The sequence below is a fragment of the Somniosus microcephalus genome, chromosome 14 (assembly GCF_052327205.1).
Source record: "Somniosus microcephalus isolate GS21.2 chromosome 14, FLI_Smic_1.0, whole genome shotgun sequence".
In the NCBI taxonomy this organism is placed as follows: domain Eukaryota; kingdom Metazoa; phylum Chordata; class Chondrichthyes; order Squaliformes; family Somniosidae; genus Somniosus; species Somniosus microcephalus.
Window position 1 is genome coordinate 34,866,024 of NC_141000.1, and position 9,767 is coordinate 34,875,790.

At 39.5% G+C, this 9,767-nt stretch overlaps 1 long non-coding RNA gene across 1 annotated transcript in view; it reads left to right on the top strand.

The window, feature by feature from the left end:
* LOC147107442 (uncharacterized) overlaps window positions 1–635 on the top strand; it is a 37,815-nt gene extending 37,180 nt beyond the window's left edge. Inside the window, exon 3 of the long non-coding RNA XR_015080807.1 lies at window positions 1–635. This exon is cut by the window's left edge and continues 112 nt beyond it. This is a non-coding gene — a long non-coding RNA (uncharacterized LOC147107442).
* Window positions 636–9,767: the final 9,132 nt, after the last annotated feature.

The following is a 9,767-nucleotide window of genomic DNA, read 5'->3' on the forward strand; positions in this document are numbered from 1 at the left end:
TGTTTTATGAAGTAACTCTGTTAAATGAGTTTGTGTCCAGGAAGCTGTGTAAATGGAATGACACAACTACAACAATCACAGTATGTGGCAGACAGAACAAAGTAATCAAGCACTTCAGGGAATCCTCAGTACGCAAATCTTTAAAAAATGGCAGAACTGATCCTGTGCCTGGATGGCAGTAATGCATCAGTCGAGAAGGTGTTTTCCATCATGAATGGCCTGTGGACAGCAGAAAAATCCAGATACAAGGTTGAAAGTGTGAAAGCCATTCTCGCAGTCAAACAAACTTCACTTTGCCTTGTCAGGAGTTCTGCAACAAACTGAGCAAGAACATTGAAATTCTAAAACAGATACACTCATCAGAGAAATAAGCTATTAATCCAGAGAGCCTCTGTAGTGCTACCAGCATCAGGAATACTGCGAGCGCAATCTCTTGTGTGTGTGTTTAGGGGTGGGAGCTTTTTGTCTTGACAATTTCTGGCTCCTAGACATTTTTGGGGAACTGTAAATTAAGTGATTTTTTGTATTATACATACAAACTGTATAAAATCATTTTGTTTGTAGTTTTATAATGTGTCACTAGGTGGTGAATGCCATTTCTGTTAATTCTCATTAAAATTGTAACATTTGTTGTATCCACGTTATTGTTGACTGCGTGATGGTTGATGGAGGTTGATCTCCATGCTTATTCCACTAACAGAGCAACAAAGTTGTCATGCTGGTTTTTTTTTTAAATGTGTCCTGACTACTTTGCTGTGCTCCTGCTTGTATGTCCCCAGATTTGGTTTAGAAAATATGTCACCCTATGTTACTGGTGACAGCACAATGACACAGGCTTTCTAAGTACTTGCGCTAGAATATGTAGAAAATGGGATTGTAGGCCGTATATTTCTGGCAAGATCCAAAAATGAGATTTTATTATAAGCCATCAAGTGACTCTTCAAGTTTAGACTGTAAAAGCATAATTTACAGTCCTGCCAATATGGAGGGGGACAATAGAACTTCAGTTGCAACTAATGGATGAAGGTGCCATACAACCCCTCTGTGACACTCTTGATGATGATCCCTAAATCCATTGCCATCATTACACCCAGAATCATAGCTCCTTAACTGGCATTTATATAACTTTAACCCCATTTCCCTCCCCTCTAATCCTTTTTATATTGTTCCTTTTCAAATCCTTCTCCAATTCCTTTTTAACTGACGACACAATCAGAACCCATTCTTGGTAAAGCATTCCGCACCCCATCCCTATACTGGCCCCTACAACCCATGACAAAAGGTCATCAAGCTGAATCGTTAACCCTACCCTCCTCTCTCCACAAATGCTGCCTGATCTGCTGAGTGTGTCCAGCATTTTCTGTGTTTAGTTCAGATTCCCAGCATCTGCAGTATTTTACTTTCCAGCCACTCTGGACACACAAATATATAAGACTAAGAAGTTAGGTGTAGGGTGGTTTAGGAATGGAATGCTAATTGCGGGACAGATGCCAGAGCGTCTGGTGAGGGGTATGGGAGTGTGTATGAAGAATAAGCCCCTCTAATAAATATCTAGAGTGATGGGGAGTGAAGGGTCTCGAGGACAACTGTGGCCATTCATGTGTGGAACATTCAGAGAGCAATAAACAGGTAACGTTAATAATGAGCATATGCAAGAAGGGAGGGGGGAAATGGTCTGCGTGACTGCTAACGTGCTTGCATATTAACTGCACATCTTTAAAAAGCACTTACTAACATTAGCGTGGCTCAGTTGATAGCACTCTTGCCTCTGAGTGAGAAGCTTGTGAGTTCTCACTCCAGAGACATGAGCACACAATCTAGGCTGATGCTCTAATGCAGTACTGAGGGAGTGCTGCACTGTTGGAGGTACCACCTTTTGGATGTGACGTTAAACCGAGGCCCCGTCTGCCCCCACTAGTGGACTTAATAGATCCCATGGCACTATTCGAAGAAGAGCAGGGGTGTCTTGGCCAATATTTATCCCTTAACCAATACCTAAAAACAGATTATCCGGTCAATTTGCTGTGTGCCAATTCGCTGCCATGTTTTCTACATTACAGCAGTACAACGCTTCAAAAAGCACTTCATTGGCTGTAAAGCACTTTAAGACATCCTGAGGTCATGAAAGGTGCCATATAAATAAATGCATGCCTTTCTTTTACCTTACGCATTTAACCATTATAAAGGTACTGCACACTGGTGTTTTGATGAGACTACCGTGAAAAGTCAGAGGATGCAGTTCACCAAGCCCGATAAGCTCTTTCTGAGTATAAGTGACGTCGATGCAGGTGCTGAGTTGTATTAGTGTGTTTATTAATCAGGCATCTCTATCTCGAGTCCACGAGCCTGTAATATGACCCTATAGTAGTAGCATAATGGTGGGACACAAAAGATATATCCCTATTAAGCTAGATAAGTACATGAGGGAGAAAGGAATAGAAGGATATGTTGATAGAGTTAGGTGGGAGGAGGCTCGTGTGGAGCATAAACACTGGCCTAGACCTGTTGGGCCGATTGGCCTTGTTTATGTGCTGCGTAATTCTATGTAATAAAGTGAAGGTTAAGGATTATCCTGAACCTGCAGCATTTGCCTTTTGATTGCACTCTGTGATAGAAAGACAGGAGATCACCACACTGCTTTACCTTTCATTGGCAGAAAAAGTGACCCCTACAAATTCTGGGAATATTTTTAAGCCATAAAAATAAATCAGGTTGGTACCATACAGAGTGGAAACATTTAGACAACTATTCCCATGGCCATTCAACAATTCTAGCAAATATGTAAATATTGTTAGAAGTACCACATAAGAAGTCTTCTCTCTATACTTACAATGTTGATAATACATAGCAACCAAAGGAAACACCTGCCCCCCCACAAGTGATTACATTTATGGGGCTAGACATTCCAGTGTATTTAAAGCATGAAAATTATGCAATCTGGTGGTGGTGTGGAGATTTGGAGCAGAATCTGTTTCTGCTGGGTATCCACCCTTTTGTGATCCAATGAGATATTCCAACTGGAGGTGGGGGGCAGAGTTCCTTCTACTCCAATCTCAGGAGGCAGGATGACATCAAGCATTCTAATTTCCCCCGGTTCTGCTCCAGTTGACTCAATGCAGGTGTAAGAGTCATAGTCATAGTGCATGATGGGAGTAAATTCTGACAAGTTTTGGGATACAGTAATTTAAGACATGACATGTAAGTAGCACGTTTGGGAGGAACAGGTGGCTTTGGACCTATGGTTCCCAAAGCTCTCCACCACTGGGGTTTTCCTTGCATCATTTCTGGGTCTGTTGTAGACTAATTGATAGAGATTGATTGCTACGAGTGATCAACAACTCCATTATTGTTGTATCATGCAACCACCTGGATGTAGAAGGCGAACTAGATGGACCTTGGTCGTCCTTCTTCTAGCAATTCCCATGTTCCTAAGTAGGACCCAGCAGTTTGTTTTTGAAGATTGATGATTGAAGTGAAAATTTATTCACTTAGTCCAGCTCAATTGTCAAAGTAACTTTCCTCCGCCCTTCTCTTCTTACTCTTCCCCCGCAGGGTCGAGTACCCAAGTTTCACCAAGACAGCAAGGGCTTCTGCCCAAATCATGTTAATTTTCTGCTCCTGCCACAGGAGCCCACCAGGAATTGCAGGACTGTATAGTCTACATGATAATGGGAAGAAACACAAGCAGGAGCCATGGGTCAATTTCATCATACACAGGTGTTGCAATATACTCCCACATGGTTTACATCATTTTGCAAACCAATAATACAGGAAGGGCTTGCCAGTTTTACTACGAAGACACAGTCCCTTTAAACATATCAACAAAGGCTGCAGAGGATGGTCAAATATGGTCAAACAGAGCTAATTTTGGTTTGCACACAGGTGCAATAATATTCATGTTAGCAAGCTGCTCTGAAAAGAAACAAAAAAGAACTTGCATTTATATAGCACCTTTGATGGCCTCACAATGTCCAAAATGTTTTGCAGCTAATGAAGTGCTTTTGAAGTGTAGTCATTGTTGTAATGTAGGAAACACAGCAGCCAATTTGCACACAGCAAAGTCCCACAAACAGCAATTTGATAATGACCAGATAATTTGTTTTAGTAATGATAGTTAAGGGATCAATATTGGCCAGGACACTGGGGATAAATCCTTTGTTCTTCTTCAAAATAGTGCCATGGGATCTTTCCCCTCCACCTGAGAGGGCATCTCAGATGCGAGAGTGCTACCATTGAGCCAAGGCTGACACTGCTCTGGTACATTTTACAATTTCTGTCCTGAAGAGTGTCACTTAGCCAGGTATTTAAAAAAGTGTTTAGTGCTGCTTTCTCAAAGAGAATGGAACTGTACAACCAAAACCTCCCAGTGCTGTCAGTCTGTTAAACGCTGCCAACAAATTCTGATCAGTGCAACCTGCGGAGTTAAACATGGGAGAGAGCATTTTTCAAACTAGCAGCACAGAAGACCAAGCACGTGTCACATAGGCCAAAGCCCGGCTTTAATTTATATATACACCTGTAGTACCTTTCACATCCTCAGGATATGCCAAGGTGCTTCATAGCCAATGTATTACTTTTGAAGTGCTATCACTGGTTTTTCAGGCAGACACAGCAGCTAATTTGTACAGAGTAAGGTCGTACAAACAGCAAATGAAATGAATGCCAGTTAACCTATTTTTGGTGGTGTTGGTTGAGGGACAAATGTTGACCAGGAGTCTGGGAAATCTCCACATACTTTAGGGAAAAAAGTACCATTTCACATCCACCTGAGCAGGCAAATGGGGATGTCAGTTTTTTATCCAAAATACGGCAGCTCTTGAGCACATAAAGCTAGGGTGATATCTATATCCATGAATTACAGCCTGATTTACCTGGAATATTTTCAAAATCCAGGATTTCCAGGCTGATTTACCTTATATATTTTCTAAATCCAGGATATCCAGGCTGATTTACCTGATCTTTTTCTAAATCTTGGATTTCCAGGCTGATTTATTTAGAATTTTTCTAAATCTAACATTTACAGGCTGATTTTTTTGGTATTTTTCTAAATCCAGGATTTCCAGGCTGATTTATTTGGATTTTTTCTAAATCCAGGATTTCAAGGCTCATTTTCCTGGATTTTTTTCAAAATCCTGGATTCCAGGCTGATTTATTTTGAATTTTTCTAAATCCAGGATTTTCAGGCTGATATACCTGGAATTGTTACTAAATCTTGGATTTCCAGGCTGAGTTATCTGGAATTTTTTCTAAATCTAGGATTCCAAGGCTGATTTATTTGGCTTATTCTAAATCCTGGATTTCCACTATGCTTTACTTGGATTTTTTTCTAACACCAGGATTTCCAGGCTGATTTTTTGGAATTTTTCTAAATCCTGGATTTCCAGGCTGATTTACCTGTGTTGGGGAAAAATAAATTCACTCGAGTCTGTCTTAAAGTAAAAGTGAAAGTACACAGTTTATTAACAGAACGTTCTGGGAGAAGGTCATCGACCCCGCAGTCTAGTGACACCCCTTCTCGTTCTCTCTTGGTTGGTACAGCTTTTTATTCTATTTTCATCCAATCACATTGTATTACAATAATCACCTGATCACATATGGCTTATTTATTCTTTTCAGTATTAGTAAAGGTTAGTTACATCTTACTATGCCTTTGGTCACAGGTCAAATTCCCATGACCCCTATATTCTGCTGTGTCTACAATTTTTAGCTAAAGCAGCACATTCCTTATCGCTTATTCAAAACACACATTCTGTCTTGTCCCACGGCTGCGTCTTATCTTTGATTTTCAAAGCTTCTTTACATACTGTCCTTTGTGCAAGACTAGCGAGAGTAGCACTTTTCCAATCTGTACTGTCTTATCTTTGTTTTTCACATAAGAAAGTTGTTAGTATGAGACTCCTTATCGCCACCTGGTTCCTTTTAGTTCATCTTCACATGACCCCACTCCTTTGTTCTGATTTTAATTTTGCTGGCATCACTTAATTAGTGGTCACCTCGGCTGTCTGAATTCTGAGAGGATTCATTTTAACCCCTTCAGTCCCTCCTGTTGGTCCCGCACCAAATTTAGACTTTGGCTAGGGATACCAACTTCTTTTCCACTTTTACCATCCCCGGGATTACTCCTATACTGATGGCTTAAACTTAGTACCTAAGTTCGTCTTTCCCCTCTGTCTATCTTGTTGTGCTAGGCGTGGTAGTCTGCGCAAATGACCAAAGAACTTTACATGTATGTCCCTACTTCTGTCAGTTCATTATCCCGCATTAACTGTTTCGTTTCTGGTTCTATATCAACTGTAGCAACCGGCACTATTCGGGACACAGCTGCCTTACAGCATGCATTCAGACCCGTCATCATAACACAAAATAATACTACTACTATAATAACAATTATAAGTCCATGCATCAGATATGAACCACAAGATCCTCCAAATAGCCAACTCCACCAGCCTTCCCCTGGGGTTTCATGGCTCTTTGTTATCTAGCAGGTGCTATCCTCCCTGTTTCCTTGCATTTTACCATTCCCTTATCATTTCTATTTGTCTTTTGATGCTTGATATTCGACCTTGCTGGCATTTATGCTATCTCTTTCCACTTGCCTGTTGTCAGTCCCTGGTCTAAGAATTAAAACCCACCTTTGAATCTAACAGCTATTTCTTACAATTCCCTTTTTTGAGAAGGAAATATCCTTATTGACTTCTCACAATTGGCTCTTGACTAATCTAGCTAGCTCTTATTGCTCTCTCAATTTGGGCATTAGTTAGTAGGGAGTCGTGAAGATTTCTCCCTTCCTTACAGTCCATTCCTTTGAGGGGAAGGAGCAACCTCTGACCCCTTACTCAAATTCAATTCACTGTTCCGGTGTTCCAATTCTGCCCCGCCTGGGACATCTTTCCTGATGTTACCCTGCCTGGGGTCTCCTCTATATTGCTTCGGATCTTCTCTTTCGGTGTGCTCAATTAATTTGTTACTGCTTGTCAGTCATGGGCATGAGTACCCAATTGGCTTATGTATCAAAGTCTTACTACACACGTTACATATATCAAATACACTATCATTACAAGTTGGATAACTACCAGAGCATGTGAAATAATACAAACCTAAGGGTGTGCTGATGTATTAAGCCCAATATCCCACCAATGTGAGTTGTCCCCTATGCTGTCAATTTCAATTATCTATTCTCGAGTTGTCTTGCTCCAAAACATAAAAATGCTTTAGGGAGGAGTTCAGTCGCATCATGAGCTCACTGAAACCCACAAACAACAGGGGAATGTCATATCCGAGTATCCAAATTGTGCCACATAATTGTGTAGCTCATACTTAAAAACGTGTTGGTTGATGGGACAGGTCCTGTTAGACCCGTAAAGCATGGTAATTGCAGTAGTAGTGACACAGGAGGCACCACTAAAATCACCTCATACTGGATTCGTACTGGTTTTTCCCATGCTCTATTACCTACAAAACACAATTATTACAGTCACAGTTAAATGCAGTTAAATTACAATCATATCAAATACATTACAGTTTAACATCTAATCAACAAATCATGGAGTTAAAAGATTCTCCAGATCTCTCTTTTGCTTGTATCCATCTTGTGGATAATTCTTACTAATCATGATTTCTCCTTAGCCCTCGATTGTACCAATCCAGATCCCATGCAACTCTCCACTTCAACTTCAATCCCTCTAACAGGTACCAGTGTGTTTAACTCTATTCTGATTGTTTCATTAATTAGATAGTTTCTCAATGGAGTATGCTTTAAAAGTTGTCTCGCTCTCCTGAGCCACATTAACCATTTCATGTCTTGCTGTTGTCAAGTAACTGAGCATGTCTGAGACCCATTCTTCAGTGCAAACTAATTACCTCATACGTATTGAATCACATTTGCACACTCATATCAGTATCTCAATATCGTGCCACACGTGACATCCAATACAAGCCTTTCTCGGGCTTTCAGGTATCTTATCAAAAGATTGTAGTCGCCTGGAGATCTTTGCTCATCTTCCTCTGCATGGTCCCGATGTCTTGGGTAGTAGCCAGACTATCAAATTCAGTTTTCTTAAAAGTTCATTAAAGGCAGGGACACAAATGTCGCCAAGAGAAAGCTATCAATTTACTATTCTTAACTACATTTTCCTGACTTTCGCTAGAAAATTCCCATTCAGTAGTGTAATTCTCCTGTTTCAATCTTACACTCTCAATCACTTTCCTTTAATTACCATTCATATCTCATTCATGAGTCCTGGAAAAACTTTACTGTCCAGTACAATATATAGTGCCTGAGTCCATTTTGTCATTTCAAAATTATCCCAAAATCCAAATAGCAGTACAGTTGAACTGACAGGTTTTGTCAATGTTCAATTTCATCTCTATCAATTTATCTTCCATTTCCAATTTCAGAAACAAGTGATTCTCAGGCTAGGTAGCTTACACAGTGTTTTTAACATTAGAGACAGAAGTGCTGCAATTAGTTTACAAGGTAACTTCCATATAACAAAAGAAAGAAGGGAATCCATTGTGACTCTGCTTAGAGCCCAAGGGGTTAATTTATCAAATCTTAATTTTCCTTCTGTCACTGTGGTGAAATAATAACTTAAAATTAAGAAACTTAAATTAAATAATGTCCAATATCTTTAGATTTCATACTAAAGTTGTTGCTTGGTGAACTTATACAGCTGTCAGTGGAAAGGGTTAACTCTTTTGCAGGTTTTTAAGAAGGTGGAGCAAAACATTATCAAATGCACACAACTGCGTCAATTCACGTAAATCAAAAAAAACTTTCCTGATCGAAAGACAGTTGTGTTTTCACACTTTAACTAAACACGAACACGGAGGTAATATGGACAGTGAAGAAAGACGGGATTGAGCAAAGTTCACAAGCTAAGTAAGTCTTTGTAAGGAACTCTGCAACTATCGGATGTTCTTGCGGAGCAGAGTTATCTTATTCAATGCGGTCTACACAAATTTACACCAACCAAAATTTCACCGTGGCCACAATGAAAGTCTGGTTTTAACCTCATAACTCCAATTTAATCCAGGTCTTGTAAACATTCAAATTAATTTTCTTCCAAGCACATTGGCAACTGTAACTTTAAGGCAGAAGCTTATCTTTTGTAAAACTATGAACAGACAAATAAAACAAAATAGCACATTCTTGCTGAAAACAGTAAATTACGTCATATTTTCTTATTGTCCTTTCTTCAGATGTCTTTCCAAAATACTGTAAAAACATTGAATATAACTGGAGAAAAATTAGTTTTTCACATTTAAACAAATCAAATCAAACTGCTTTAGAAGATTTCACCATAGCAACCGCGACTCCAAGGTTAAATCTTAGAGTGAAACTTAATCTTTTGTTAAACAAACTTTTTGTTGCTCTTCTCAGTTTTTACACACCAGCTTAACTTAAATTAGTTCAAAGATTTTTTTCCAATTCTTGGGGCACAATCTTATTCGCACATTCTTCCAAAATCCAAGACAAGACAAAAGTTTTTAAACGCTTTTAACACAGAGAAGTGGGTGGAGCTAAAACAAACATAACAGAATCTTTCTTTTAAAGACAGACTTTCAGACAAAAGAAATACTGTCTCAGCACAAATGTTAATAACTTCCATGTCAGTAAAACTTTAAGTTTCTCCTTTTTTTCCCTCTTTTTCCATCGGTGTCCCCATCTTCTTTCTCCTTGTTTATCCTTTAGTTTTGCCAATTTTTTTTCTCTAATTTTGTCACCTGCTCCTGTAGATTTTCGTTTTAATTTCCTCGGTCTTTTG